Source organism: Oenanthe melanoleuca, chromosome 1A (genome assembly GCF_029582105.1).
Source record: "Oenanthe melanoleuca isolate GR-GAL-2019-014 chromosome 1A, OMel1.0, whole genome shotgun sequence".
In the NCBI taxonomy this organism is placed as follows: Eukaryota; Metazoa; Chordata; class Aves; order Passeriformes; family Muscicapidae; genus Oenanthe; species Oenanthe melanoleuca.
In genome coordinates this window covers 64,616,181-64,631,743 of record NC_079334.1, presented here as the reverse complement: position 1 = coordinate 64,631,743, position 15,563 = coordinate 64,616,181, and positions in this window count along the sequence as shown.

Below are 15,563 nucleotides of genomic sequence, written 5' to 3'. Positions count from 1 at the left end.
ACTATCCAGTATTGCATATATTGATCATCCCCATGGTCCCCACCACTCAGATCAGATTGTATAAATACTAAAAGCACTCATTACATAACAAATTTTTATCTATTCACCTTTCAGAATATTAGATTGATCTCCTCTGAACTTTGGAATTTTAACAATCATAAATATTATTGTTTCCCATTCACAGCAACTGCAGAAATACCAGGGATACTGCTGATGGAAAGGCCATGACCTCATTTATTACACCACCTGTGTACTCCTGAGAACCCTATAATTGAAACATTACACATTGATTCACCTTTTTCTCATGATGTATTGTAACTTCTCAAGGCTAGAGTTTTCAATCATGGGTTTTCAGAGTTATATGAGTGAAACAGTTTTTTAATCTATTCTGCTCTGAGACAAGCTGGTTCTTCTCAAGAAACTCTCACTCTTTCCCAGTTATTTTTTATTTCATTAAAATGAATGTTCTAAAAAATTCCTCTTTCTCTTATAGTCCAGTGTATTCTTCAATAAAAATTTTTTACAAGGTTCTCTATTAACTAGGAAGAATTTGATAGTGTAGAGGAGCCATTCAGGACTCCAGCACTGCACACCCTCTTCCTCCTCCTTCATAGACCTCAAAGTAATCTTAATGATAACCAGGCAATGTTTTTCAGCTTCTGATCACCCTGGCTAATTGTTTGGTTTTTTTCATATTTCATCACTTTATGTTCACTAATTGCTAGTTAAAAACCCTGCTGAAAATCATGCACCTCCTGTAGGAATAGCTGGGGGTGTTGCAAGAAGTTATAGAGAAAGCTGCTCACAGGTGAGAAGGTCACTCTTAAGTGTCTCAAGGTAAGGAATTACTATTGACAACCATTTTGACTGGAAATATTTCATTCCCTTAATTCTCTGAAAAAAATATCTTATTTTTGAGAAGGGGCATGTCATTCCTCGCCTAAATTTCCTGGCAACATTTCCAGCTTCTTTCCTCTTAATAAAATGAAGTTCCAGAACACTGCCTCCATATTTTACATATTTAAATAATGAATGTCTACTGAAAGAATGCATGAAAATTATTCTTGGCTTTGGTTACTAGAGAAGTTAACATAAGCTACTTAGATTACTATTATAAAAATGTTATTCAAAAGTTTTTACTAATGTAAGTCCATATTGAGAGCTTGATCATGAATGGCTTTTGTTCTTCAAGTTCTTCTTGACCTGCATAATCCTTTGGTTTGAATTCTTGAGGGGAAATAAAAGCACATTAAAGAAATCATGCTCTGTATACAAATAATTTTTCATTATTTGCATAATGGAGGACTATTCCTTCCTATTATGCACTGCTTTCTTCTTACACTGATATTTCTTCACATCCAAAAATTATAGAGACTCGAGTCACCAAGGTCTGAAGTTTGACAATGTGTTAAAGTATTTTTACTGCAGTAATTTAAAGTAGGCTGCACCAGTTGCCACTTTTTCTGTCAACCAGAAGATTTTTCCAAAAGGAAAAAAGTAGACCCTGCCTCTTTTACTGGCCTATGAACAATTTCCCAACTGCTTTCTATTTAAAGAGAAAAAAAAAAAAAAATAGGATGTAAGAAAATAAAAACTGAAGGGAAGTCTAAACAGCAACAGAGAAATCCACATTCTACTGAAGAGATGACAAGGTATTTCAAATTTTGAAGAATATTCTGCTAACAAAGTAGCAAAACTGGACTGAGGAAAGGCAGGAGACCATTAGCATGTCCATAGTGCTATGGAAATCCTTCCTGCCACAGAATGTCTCTTTTTGCCTTCTAGAGTTTATCCTGCTTAACACTGTTGGTGACTGTTCTGCTGTTAGTGATGAAGTTAATGGTTCTGGTATTGTTAGTTAATCAGGAGAGATTCCCATTTTCAGATATCCATATTCATTCTCGTAGACGATTATACTCGGGAGTTTTATAATGGTTGGAGTCATCAGCTGATGGTAATTATGGAAGAAAAATATTTCAGATGAAAGAGAGATGGAGATTGAGTGGATTGAGCAAGGTCACTGAAGTGATTTGGGGATTATTTTCCCAGTCCAATTCCCATCTCCCATCTCCCTGAGCATATTCATCTGCAGGATGTATTCTTCCCATCAAGACAGAAGGCATAAATATTACTGCACAACTTTTCCTTTACTGTGGGAGTGTGGTAGTGTACTGCCACCCTCTGCTGGAATATACATGGCCCAAGCAATTTCTCCACCTCCCCATATCTATTCAGAAAGAACAGTGTGGATTATATTGTATTTTCTTGTTCGATATAGAAGAAACCTAAAGAACGTGGAAGGCCAATTTGATATTGAGCTTAAAAAAAAATCAGAATGTGTTTGTAATGAATTGTATTACAAGACTTTTGTATACTAAGTGCATTAAATTCAATTTCTACAACTCCTACAGAGGAATTGGTCAGGGAGTTTTACTGCTACTGGTTGCAGAGCTGTGGTCCTCTGGGGATTCAACTCTATAATCATTGCAAATGCACTCAGAAAAGTTTCCAGTTATGACTTTCTGCAACACTTTTAAACCCTTCTAGAGACCCCTTAAAATCAGAAAGAGATAGCTACTGTCCTTTCTTTGTATAAACCAAGGTCTATCTGGTATTACTCAGGTTATAAGCCAGAATTTCCTACTTTCTGATTCTACTTACAGTGGAATCAGTCTTTTGAGTTACAAAGGTAAACAAAGGATGCATTGAGATGGGCAAGAGTAAATTACTTAAACAAGATCAAGAGAACAACTTATATGTTGGCTCTAAAGCAAGGCCATTTTCAAATGCAAGTGATGGAACTGGGCACCTCCATTTCTTCTTGCTCATTTTGGTGGTTTACATGCAGATAAACAATGCTTAGCCCTGTCCAAGTGCCTAACTTCTCCAAAATATTCAACCCCAACAGGCTGGAAATCCCTAAAACACTCTGAAATCTTACTTTTCCATCTTCACTAATGCACAGGATGAGTTCAGCTTCTAAAAAAAAAAAAAAAAAAAAATCAGCGCTATTAAGATTAGATTCTGACCATATGGGAGTTACAAGAAGGTCTCAGCACAGGAATATTCCATCATGTTAATTGACTATTGCAATATGCTGCACATGAGGGGAAGGAAGGCAAAAGAGTGTTATGAAGATGTTCCAGCAGGTCCCGTCTTTGAGTAATGCAGATTACTGAGGATTTATTGCCAAAGAATTTACTGCTTTTATTCACATTTGGCTCTGATTTAAGCATCTGATCCAGACACTTGAAACAAATGGTAGACAAAACCTTGACTGCACTTGAGCTAAGATCTTTACAAAATGAAGTTAGCTACCAAAAACAACATTTAGCTTATTTAGGGCAATCAGATTTTTGCACCTGGCAGTCCATAGCTCTGACTAAACCAGTCTTGTGCTGGGATACTCCCAAGTCCACAGTCTGTAAATGACCACCTAAGGGGTTTTTTTACTGATAATATTTGATAATTTGGGATTATATGAAGTAAATAAAAATAGAAAACATTTGTTTGGTGTAATCACCTATCCATAAAGTGTTGTTAAATTCACGTCTAATTTATTTCAACCCCAGGTTGTATTCATTATTATTTCCACCCAAAAAAGCCTTCATTCTGTGTTTGAAGCATAGCCAGGGAAAAAAAAAATTAGGCAGCTATTGTGTTAGCAAGGCAAAAACCATGACAGTTTGGGAGGGAAAGCATAGCATAAGGAGAAAGTTGGGTTAACATCAAAGCTCTGTATTTCAACGTCTTCACTAATAATTTGGAATTTAAAATCAATTCAAATTGCTAACGTGAGAGAGCTTTCAATGAAATCATGGAGAATGGAACTTATGAGGCATATGTGCCATAAACTGAAGCTTAACTGCATTACTGTGGTCAAAGTGCTGAATTAAAGGGAGTCAGGAGGGGGACAAGGGAGGAGAGACAAGAGCTATCGCCTCTAAAGCCTCCATAAATCTAACCTCCCTCCTTCCTGCTGACATCATTAGATTCCTACTTTGCCACTGAATAGTCTCAGGTAGGGCTTTAGCATTTGACAAATGAAGGTAATTTGAGGGTTTTATACTTGTGGATACATTGTAGGACTTACTGTGGAACTTAAAAGCATTTTTCTTGTAAATCAAACATTACCTTGGAAAATAACAATACTGGCAAATGAAAGCAGTGAGGTGCCACTCAAGGCTACAGTCCTGCTTTAGTCACGTTGCTCTTTGAGAATCTAAAGCTTTTAATCATGCCAGGCTGCCACATTTTGGGTTAAAATTCATGGGCTTTTACAGATATTATTTTGGCCACTGGAGAGTTCACTTACAACAGAGATTCTATTGAAGTCATGGAAATTTTTGCATTATTATTTTTTTAATGCAACTACAATGGCTGCAAAGTTCAAACATACCTGAGTTCATATGTGACAAAGTTAATGAAAAATGGACTTAATTTGCAATGATTTCGTGTCCTTTGTTCTTCTATATTTGGTCACTCTATTTATTAGGAACTTACTCAGTATAAAACCAGAATATTTTGATTGCTTAATATCTTCATAGCAATAGCTTGTGTTGACTTTTGTATTACTGTTCTAACCTTGAGTTAATAATTAAATAAATGAATTCATACATCTATGCTGTTTTCAGTATCCAGTCAAGGCCACCATGGTCTTATCAGAGGATACAGGCCAACAATTAACTGCTTAGAGATTCATTCAGTAAGGCAAGTCTTCATTTTCCAGACAAATTATCAAGTAAATACCCATGAGATATCAGTCCAAACTATAAAACCAAGGCCATTAGAAACTAGTCTTGGTTGTTTTTTCTTCCTTCTAGGTTTCAGGAGAAAGAAGGGCTGGCAGCAAACATCAAGGGTAATTTCTGTTTCCATCCTCTCCTCTGCATGAGACATTGAGAATGCTTAGAAATAAAGAGGGGCAGACAATATATATAGCAGACAATTATAACCAAAATCAGGAACTGGCACCAACTACTTGCTGTTGGAAATAACCACTGGAAAGTGCTTTACTTTCATGGGCATGTAAGTGTGATTTTACAGAGTGCACTGCATGAAAGCCTAAGCCTTTTGAATATTCCTTCAGCAGTAATATTCCTCCTGTTGACAAATCTTTTAAATACCTTAGGCAAGCATTACTTCATGCAAATCAGATTTTCAAGGGTGCTGTGTGAGAGCACATGCATCAGACCCAAATCCACCAGGATGCCAGGGATAAAAGCATGTTACCAAATCATGGGAGATCAGAACTGGTTTTAAGCAGTCTTCCTGGAATGCAGATTCATTTCTCCATAACACCATTTCCCAGACAGATTTATTTCTGAGTATCAAGTTTTTAGTTCATCTTAGTTTGTATTTCTGAACCCATGACTGTTAGCCTCATTTTTGAAAAGCCATCTATTTCTCAGGCATTTAAACTAACCTGTTCATGGATATGCATGGCTTGTAAACCTCCTTCCATATACCAATCTTAATGAGATTTTGCTCTTCAGCCTTCCAGTTACGGGCAAAACAATCTGGTTTTGTGACTCTGGTGTGTCTGCTTCGAATGTGAAATAGGCTGGCACGTTTCTGTCTCTCACTTTTGTATCTGGGTGGCAATTTACGTTATGCACAGAGAAGCACAGTTTAAATCAATAATAAAAATACTTTAATCTAACTTTTCTGGATTTCATTTATTTTCCGGTGTGCGTATGGATAAAAAAATTTAGCAAAGTGCCAGTCTAGAAAATGGAACTCTCAAAAAAAAAAAAAATCCCTATATAATTGTTAACAGTGATTGTGTGCAAAGTAAATCCCATATAATACAGACAACACAATGTATAGGTAATTTCCAATTTAAGCAGAATGCCAAACAGCACAATAGATTTTATACTTCTCTCCAGGTGTGTAAATTGTTAATTAACCACATTCAATTAGTTAAGTGAATTATAAAGGAGTGTATCACGATAATGCTTAGCATTTAACCTTCACCTCTAGCTATAGATTATTAGTATGAAATGTCTTTTGCACAGCCTGAGAGCTCCTCCCTGGGCTCCCTAGGTGCTGGCTGTGGATATGCTGATGTGCTTGCCTGTGCCCAAGGGACTGCACGTGGCTGGCACACTTCTGGCCAGCTGACCCATGCAATGTGACCTTCTGCACTCTTGTAAAACAAGGCAAATACTCTTAAATCACCATTGGGATAGTTTAACACATTTTAATTTGCATTTACAAGAGGTGACAAATGCACTTAGGGTCAAATTCTGTGGAAGTTTATCAAGGAACCTTCATTTACTGGGAGCAACACGTGAGCACTGGACCATACAATTTCAAGAGGTTCCTTCCACCCTGCAGTTCTAAGAATTATGTAATTGAGTGATTAAGTTGAATCAAAGATTCCAAATCAGTGAACTCTGATAGCCAAAAGTAACCAGACTATCTCAGCTGGAGTTGTCATCACTACATTGATGTTACAGAGTATCTTAGAGTCGTAGAATAAAGGTTGGAAAAGATCTCAGATCATCAAGCCCAACCTTTGAACAAACACCACCACGTCAACTCAACCACAGCACTGAGTGCCCTGTTGAGTCATTTCTTGGACACTCCCAAGGAAATAGTGAATCCATCCTTTTCCTGGGCAGCCCTTTCCAGTGCTTGACCACCCTTTCAGTGAAGAAATTCTTCCTGATATCCAACCTGAACCTCCCCTGGAGCAGCTTGAGGCAGTTCCTCTTGTCATACCACTGCTGCTTCATGGGGCTGTTGTGAAGGAACTCTTACTTGAAAGGAAAGGGATTTCAGGCACCAATAAATAACTAAGGTGCCAGCACACCTGGAATACCTGTAGCCCAGACCAGCTGAACTGTTATGTCCCTGAACTGCATGAAGCTTTTAGTGCTGCTGAAGAATTTCTTAAAGCATACCTGGAGCAAGAATAAATTGTTGAGGAAGGAGATGTAGGAATGGGGATATTACAAAACTCACTGGTGAGGTAGTGGTTATAGCCCCAAGCTTTATGGGTTTAAATCTCCAGATTTGTTATTGGGCTATATCTGTTTTATAGTAACATGATGATTTTTCTTCACAGACTGGTGGTCTCAGACAGCTCAGAGCAAAAGTCTGACTGTTTGTCTGAACTATGGAGGCAGATTCAAACCCAAGAATTTTCTGATCAGACAGACTGCGAAGCCCAAAACAGACAAACTAGAAGTTACATGACTCAGGGGACTCAGTCCTGGACCACTTCCTTATCTCATAATCTTTGAAAATTACAAGTACACATGCCCTACAAAGCTAAGCCAAATTAAAATGGTTTTATTATTGATTTAAAAGATTCTAAAACCTCAGAATCAGATGCAGAACACTCACAGAGTGTGTTACAAATTGAATTCATTCTTTTCAAAGAAAGGTTTCCATTCAGGAAAGTAAAATCAATTTTTTGAATGTAGTGGGCAGACAGATCAATTTGTTGTAGAGCTGCTGTTCGAGGAATCCTCAGAGTCTCATATTATCCAGGTTTAAAACAAATTTGATCTAATTTAAATTTTTTAAATATGCAAATTTTGCTCTCATCTGGTTTCTGATGTGAGTCAGTCAAAGGCTGGGACTGCACCACAGGAATCAGTTCACAGTTGGTTTGTGGGTGTTTTATTTATCTTGGTTTGACCTTCATTATGTTGGTATTGAAGAGCCCTTTGCAGAGCCTGGTTCTGTGTGGGCAGGCAAGGAAGGGGGTGGACCCTGCAGGAGCTGGAAGGGCACAGCAGACAGACAGGAGGCAAATGGGAAAGACAAGAAATGGATACACATGGAGTCAGTGGGGGAGGAAAAAGGACTTTTGGTTCATGGCTCACTTAATTAATAAAGGAAACAACTCATAGACATCACACCAGAATATTTAATTTTAGGAGATTTTCAAGCCACAACAATGCATACCCAAAGATAAAAATATAAAAAACCACCAGTCCAGAAAACACATGCCAATAATCCTGAGGTTAATATTGCCTCCTCAGTAATAAAATCCTTGGTAGCTTCACCCTTGCCTTTAGCATGCTCAGTTTGGATCACTTTAACACAAACAGCAAAATTCCAAACATTTGGGACATTTGTCACAGCTTACTTTGCCTGCATTTTGGGACTTCCTATCACCAATGTTTAGCTGAGGATTTTCATGGACTGTGTGTTCAAGTAGGATTATGCTTTCCCTGTCCTGAACCAGAAACATAAAGCTTATGACTGGGGCAGCCTGAGAGTCTCTGCATCACTGTCAAACTTCTTTCTCACATGATCTGAAGCTGCAAAGCAGGTACAAGACCACTTTTTATTTAGATTAATGAATGGAAATCCTCTGCTTTAAATATTTCATATTGACTGAACAACAGTGATTTTTCTGTGTTGCTCATATCCAAGTCCTATTCAATCCATAGGTTTCCCTAAGAAGCCATTGGCTCAGGAATCAAAACTTCACTTCTCAAGTGGGATAATGCCATCCCTGGGAACATTCAGAGCCAGGCTGCACTGGGCTCTGAGCACCCTGATCCAGCTGAAGGTGTCCTGGTCATTGCAAAGGAGTTGGAGTAGATAAATTTTAATAGTCCTTTCCAACCCAAACCATTCTGTAATTCTACAATATCATTTTTTTTACCAAAGCTCCACATCAGTCACCATAGGAATAGTAAAAGCACCTACCTCTCAGTACATCAATAATTTTCTTTCCTTGCAGCTTTGATGGGCAAGGCCTATGAAGGATCTGGGTTTTGGCTATCTTCCTCTGTAGCTACATTTTCCTTTGAAAGAAATAAAATTCTGTCCAGTCATTTCATGACACATTTTGAGAGTCATGGTGCTGGTAGTATGATAAGGTTTTGCTTTCTAAATGTAGAGCAGACACCTTAAGTGAGCATTAATAAACTGCCTAATGTTTTATCTCATTCACATATAAGCCTGACTTTGAGCATGCAAATAACTTTTTGAAGTTGGAGGGAATTTGCCTGTGACATCCTATATATGCTTTAGCCCAATTTGCATTATTGGGCACTTAATGATTTTTGTCCTGACCATTTTAATGCCCATTCTAGCATCTGTCATGCATGAAATTCCTCTTACTGACACACTTATGTGGATAATCTGGCATTTAACTCCTATCTTTACTGAGTCAGGTGCATTTTGCTTTCATCTTTATTCTAAGCCAATCTGGTATTTGCTGATTACCTTTATCAATCTCCCTCTTCTAAATTTGAGTATATTCACTGAACAAACTGCACTATACACAATCTGTTTGTTATGTAGATAAGAACTGGATCCTTGTAATCCAAAATTGTTATTACTTCAGGCCCCAAAAGTGTAATTTAAGATCAAAGCCTGAATTTATATAATAAACACAATTCAAAAAAAGGAAAACCTGAATGATTTTCAGATAAATAAAATCAGGTTAAATAAATGTAAATCTATAACAATTTTGCTCACATAATTTTGCATTTTTTTTGTTAGGTCTACAAGCAGAAAGAGCTCAAGGTGTTAACCAGCTGAACAGGTGAGAACCAAGTTTTCCAGAATTATTTCAGAATTTTATAACAATCACTCAATTTCTCTACTGTATATAATATATATACTGTATACTGTATATAATAGTATAGCATAGTATAGTATAGTATAGTATAGTATAGTATAGTATAGTATAGTATAGTATAGTATTCTAACTACTTTAATACCCATTGTTTTACTTGTTTTAGGTAAAAAAATATTTAAAATACACAGACAAAAATGAAGAGGATTAGCAACAAAATATTTTTATGTAATAAGCAAAAAAAAAAAGTCCTACATTTTGATAATAATTGAAATGTTGATAAGCAAAAAAATATTCATGATGGACCAGCTCTATAAACAGCCCCAGTATATTGGTCAGTGTTTTAAATACAATTTCTGCATTCTCTTGTTTTCACTTAAATATCTACTGATGCAAGCAACAAAGTCATGCATGCAACTTTAGTATAGTCTACCTATGGTCATGGAAACTTATCAATAGAATTTAATAAAGAACTGAAATGGTATTGTGGACTCCCAAACGTGGTTAAATTTTACTTTTTCTTCCTGTAAAAAAGGCTTAATTACGTTTACAAGAGCTGAAAAGTGAGAAGAAAACTGACAGCTAATGTAAATATTTACTTGACCATCATTTGGTAAATACATTTTTTTTTCTTCTTTCCTTAGATATTCAGCTATTTTCAACAGAATAGCAAGCAGTAGGTAAGTTACAATGATGAATTATTCTCTCCAGTTTCATATTCATCTATAGCCTTTTCATCCATTAGAGCTTTTAATTCGTCTTGGGTTTGCTGGTTTTCACGCTCTCATGTATTTTTTACAAAATAATTTATTACAATCTATATTTCTTTCTTTTCAAAATTATAATCCAATTACTTTCTCAGTAAACAAGAATTCCTCCTTTTTATGTGAAATTAACTACCAGCCAAAGCAGTTTCTGATTAGACAAGCTAATTTTGAAAGAACAGATAGAATGAAGCAATGAACTGGATAAAAATAATAATGGAGCATACCTTGTTAGATAACAAATGGAACAGACTTTGGAGACAATTAATGCACGAGATACTTAATGCTGAGGTAGGTTAAACAAATTTTGTCTTATTTATTTGCTCCCATAAATCATAGCTAGTTTCCTTAAATAACGTGCTCTAACCACCCAGGTTACATCATATTTCTGTAAATATGTGCTGTGTTTTTTACTGAAAACCCAGCACCCTTTGTAGGGGATGTGTATATATTTATATATACATAGATATAAATATAGACAGATCAATCAATTGATTGATCCAGAAAGGGAAACAGGTCTAACATCATTTGGGATTAATTTTCCTGGGAAATAATTGGTAATTTTATCCAATGGATAAATATTATTTCTTCTACTTTGGGTTCCCAAATGAGTTACAGGCTGAGTGATCATTACTTGCTGGTGTTGATTCTGTTTCATGTCATGCTAAAGTAGCACTTTGCATTGGGTTTGTTGTCATGAGAGGTTTGTCAGGCCTTGTTCCTCAATTTTCTCCACTTGAATCAATCCTACCTCCTTGGGTCTGAGGGGCAGCTCTTTACAGGCCAGTTGGAAAAGCATAAGGATGAGATAGATCGCTCATAAATATGAGAAAACATCTTCCCTCACTAGCCTTGCATCCAACTCAAGTTTAAGTGCCACCAAAAAGATTTCATTTAAATATGTAGGAAGGAGCAAAAACCATCAGTACCATGAACAGTCAGTCTTTAAGCTTGAAGAAGGGAAGGGAATAATGAGTCTTTACCTCTTCCTGCAATCCCTGTAGGTACCCACATTACATAGAATAAACTGTTCTCCTGTTGTCTTATCATTTGTATGAAACCAGTCCTTCTATTTGTGCTACAAACTTCAGTTTTACCTTGCTCTTTAATAATAAAAACTTCAGTGGTGTTTCTGGAGAAATAAAACCAAACCTCCTAAATGTGTGGATGGTTCTTATTACAAAAGTATTAACCCACTCCATCTGTGTTTCCTGCTTGCTGCTTTTTATTTTTCAGCACTAATCACATGGATGGTAATAATTCTTGGTCAATGGTAACCTATCTGTAAGCACTGCATATACTGAATTTTTTAACTTACTTCCAGATACTTCTCCTTATTAACTTTCTTTCAGAGATTATGCTGCCAAATCCCTTTTGTCTCTCCTGTCTGTATATGGAAATCATTTCTAGCTCCTTCTCTCCCTTACTCACACAAATTGCACCTTAGTACTGATCCAGTAAAATAACTTCATAGTTTCAACATCCTACTCTACTTATGAATCCTTGCCTAATTCTGTATCATTTCTCATCTCCTCTATTCCCAGTTTTGCAATAAGGACCTTTGATTTCCTCTTGAGAGCTCCTACCTTGCAAGAAAGGCCTTTCCATGATCATTTTTTGGGCCTTGTGATTTCTCTTAGAGTACCCACTCCTATCCTGTGAATATCCAATTTACCAATGGAGATTATTTTTATATAGAGTATAATATATATTCTGCATTTCAGAAGTCCTTAAAATGTCAGAGAACCACTCTGCCAGAGAACACACAAATGCAGTTACAACTGAGTGATGTGTTAATAAATGTGATCAAATCTAACTTGGCCTGCCTGTTCCCTTTCATTATATATGTATTCAGTTAAAAGTAGAAGTTAAAGAGTCATCTAAGTTAGTGGAGAGGTGGGTTACAGTCAAAACAGTCATTGCATAATTCTAAAAGTTTTATTTATATGTTGTATTTTCATGGGATCTGTTGCTGGAAGAAGACTTTTGTCTTCTCATGTCTCAATCAGATCCTCCAGGTGCTTCATACTCCACTCAAATGTGACAAAATTTAGTAATTGCTCTAATGTGGGCTTCTATTTAGATATTATTTTCTTTCTGGCCAGGTGTAGGCCAGGGTTTGTTGGTGCTGCAGATTTAGCACACAGGCAGGTTGTGCTTTAAGCCTCAGCTGTTTCAGGATGTGCAATGAAGGGATGGAGACAAGCCTTGGAGCACAGACTGAACCTCTCACATGGAAACACAAAGGCTGATGTGTTCCATTTTAGCCTGAATGAGCTGGAGAGACAAGGGTGAAATGCAGGAACCTTGGTGGTGGGAGAGCAAGAACCATTCTGAGGAGGAGAAAATGTGATGGAAGCAGATTGTAACAGGAACCAGCAGTGATTTTAAACATTTATTTATTGTATCAAATGTCCCCTGTCACAAGGCCTGGGGACCAGGGAGTCTCTGAGGAATGATGTGAATGCTCTAGCCAGGTGACAATGAGGATTGCAAGTTAGTTCATTAGAAAGTTGAGTAAAATCAGTTTCTGGGAAGTTGTTCTGTATTGATGAACCAGCATTTTCTGCAGGAAGACAAATATTCTGTTGACTGTTTTGACCATCCTGATTTTCAGACCTTGTGCTATTTCTCTCTGCTCCTTGACTTGCAGGGATTGTCATTTCTAGTTACATTTGCACATTGCCTCAACACTGGCTGGAGGCCAAAGATTACAGCAAGAATAGGCATAAAAATTTGGATATTTAGGATGGGTTTTTTTATTATCTAATTAATGAACCCCTAACTAACACTGCCAGAAATTGAGACTGTCACATGATTGATGAGTCCTGATAAATTGAAGTATAATGCAACATTTCAGATGTTCCAGTATAATTTTTTGTATTGCTGACATAGAAATATACTACAGAAAACATTAAATCGCTAAGTGTGGATAGTTTACACCCAAGCATAGTATAATCACGAGTGCTGACACTGGTCTCCTGTCTTTTGTAGCAAAGCTGATTTAAATTTAAGTTTAGTTCACACTTTTTAATTTATTTTTCCTTTTAATTTCCTCTTTTCATATAGGGAAAATTATGATCTTATGAAGCTGTCATTAAATGATCAAACAATATTAAATAACCTAATGAAAATCTTAAGCAAAAGTCATTGTGAATTAGGTATTTGCTAAACTGACAACACAAGCCTTTGTAAACCTGATATTGTTCTTATGTAAACTCATGAATGGAGACTTTCTCAAATAAATTACTTAATAACATCAGAGTCATTGGCTGAGTAAATATATCCCAGGGGCACATACTAAGATTCCTGAATTTAAATGTTGAATAGAACTTCATATTTGTCACCTTTACTAACGAGTTTTTCCTTATGAAATCATTATTAGCATGAAAAAGTTAAATTTTGTATCTAATTTCTTGAATTAATGCTGTTTGAAGACCCTAAGGGTTTGAAAGTTCTTCCACTGGAATTCATCATTTACATAATTTTCATAGCCCCAACACTTTGCTCTCTGCTCTGAATGCACATTGTGGGTTTTTTATGCATTAAAGCATTTTTCTCCACACAAAACAATTAAGAGAAGAATAACAGGTAATAAACATTTTTAATCTTTAATATTACATTAACAGTGAAGTGCCATATTTCATGCTTTCACAACCACATTGCATGCTGAATGATGCATTTTTGGTCCCTCATATGAAGATATTCGATTAGAAAGGAAAAACAATTGAGTTATTTGAGATCAGTGGAGCTTTCCATCATTTCTTGCTTGAGAAACTTGCAAGTGCACAGCAGCATGGCCAGATTTTTAAGCAGACTAGACCATATTTTCTCAACTGTACATTATCATAGTTCAGTCATGATCTATGGATGTTTACTCAATTTTTTTTTTTTGTTGCTAATATTGCTTATTATTTGGGAGATTTATTCTCTTTTAAGCTGAAACCAGTGCAGCACAGCTTCTGACCAAAATATCTCAAGATGTTAACCTCTCCTCTGCCTGCTGTTATTAATAATAATTTTTATTACTGCAGGTCTTTTCCACTCAGGGTCATGGACATATGGTAGAAGTAAGAGACATGTGTAGGATGGACCCAAACTGGAAAACCAAATTAGGAGCAAAGATAGATTTAATATCTGCATCCTTTGGGTTTAGTATTACTGCAAAGGAAACATGACAGTCCAGACAGTGTTTTGTACAGAAAATCTGAACTTATCTCTGTGTCAGGGCTATAATCTTTATCTGGTAAACAAATCTGTTCCCCAATTTAACAATGTCTATAAGAATTTTAATTGTTGTTGTCTATTATTATTATTATTATTATTGTTATTAATGCATTCCTTTCTGTGTAAAAACACTAATGTAAAAGGTGCAATCTGGTTTGTGGCAAACTTTTGGTTAGGATTCAATGTGAGATGAAGATTCTGCTCTTGATACATTTCTCACCCCACTATAGGTGTCTAAAAGGCCATTTTACCCACATAAGATGAATTGACTTTACCAAATGTTTGTCCCTTGGCTGGGATGGGAAGACACCTAATGGAATAACTTCTATATTTTCAATATTTAAAGTCTAAATCTGAAGCCAAATGTGATCTTTGAGTTTGATTTAGTTGCCTATATATTCACATCTAGTGCTATTTAAGAAGCCTAGTGTCAAGTACTCATATAATAAAAGAATTTATGCCATCTTCTTACAGCAGCCTCTGGAATTAGTCTCTACTATGCTAGTTCACTTCATGAAGTTCACACTGAGTATAATTCATCTTGTTTTCCTAAATGCAATGCAATGAGGTGAATACTGACTCTTTTTAAAGCCAGTTTATTGTGTGTCAGATATTCTCCAATCTTCTTCAAAGTTTATGTAAAAACACACTCTTTTTTTTCTGTAGAAGTAAAATCACACATCTCTGTGTTTTCTCCAGCCACAAAGTATCTAGAAATAGCTTCTAATATTATCTAGCTTATTCCTGTTGTTTTCCAATAGCAGTTTCAAGTGTCACATTATGTGTTAATCTTGCTTCTCTTCTCACCCAGGGAAGTACCAAAGTCTTAAGTATGGAAAATAAAAAACAGTCTTGAAAATATTGTTAACTATTAAGTCCAGATGTTGCAATTTTAGCTGGTCAGCATTTGATGTAGAAAAGTCTTAAATCAAATACTGGCACAGAATGAACCCATGAAACCCTGTAAGTCTTTTGAACACCAGCAGCTTCCCTTCAAACCTTGTCCAACATCATTTCTCTGG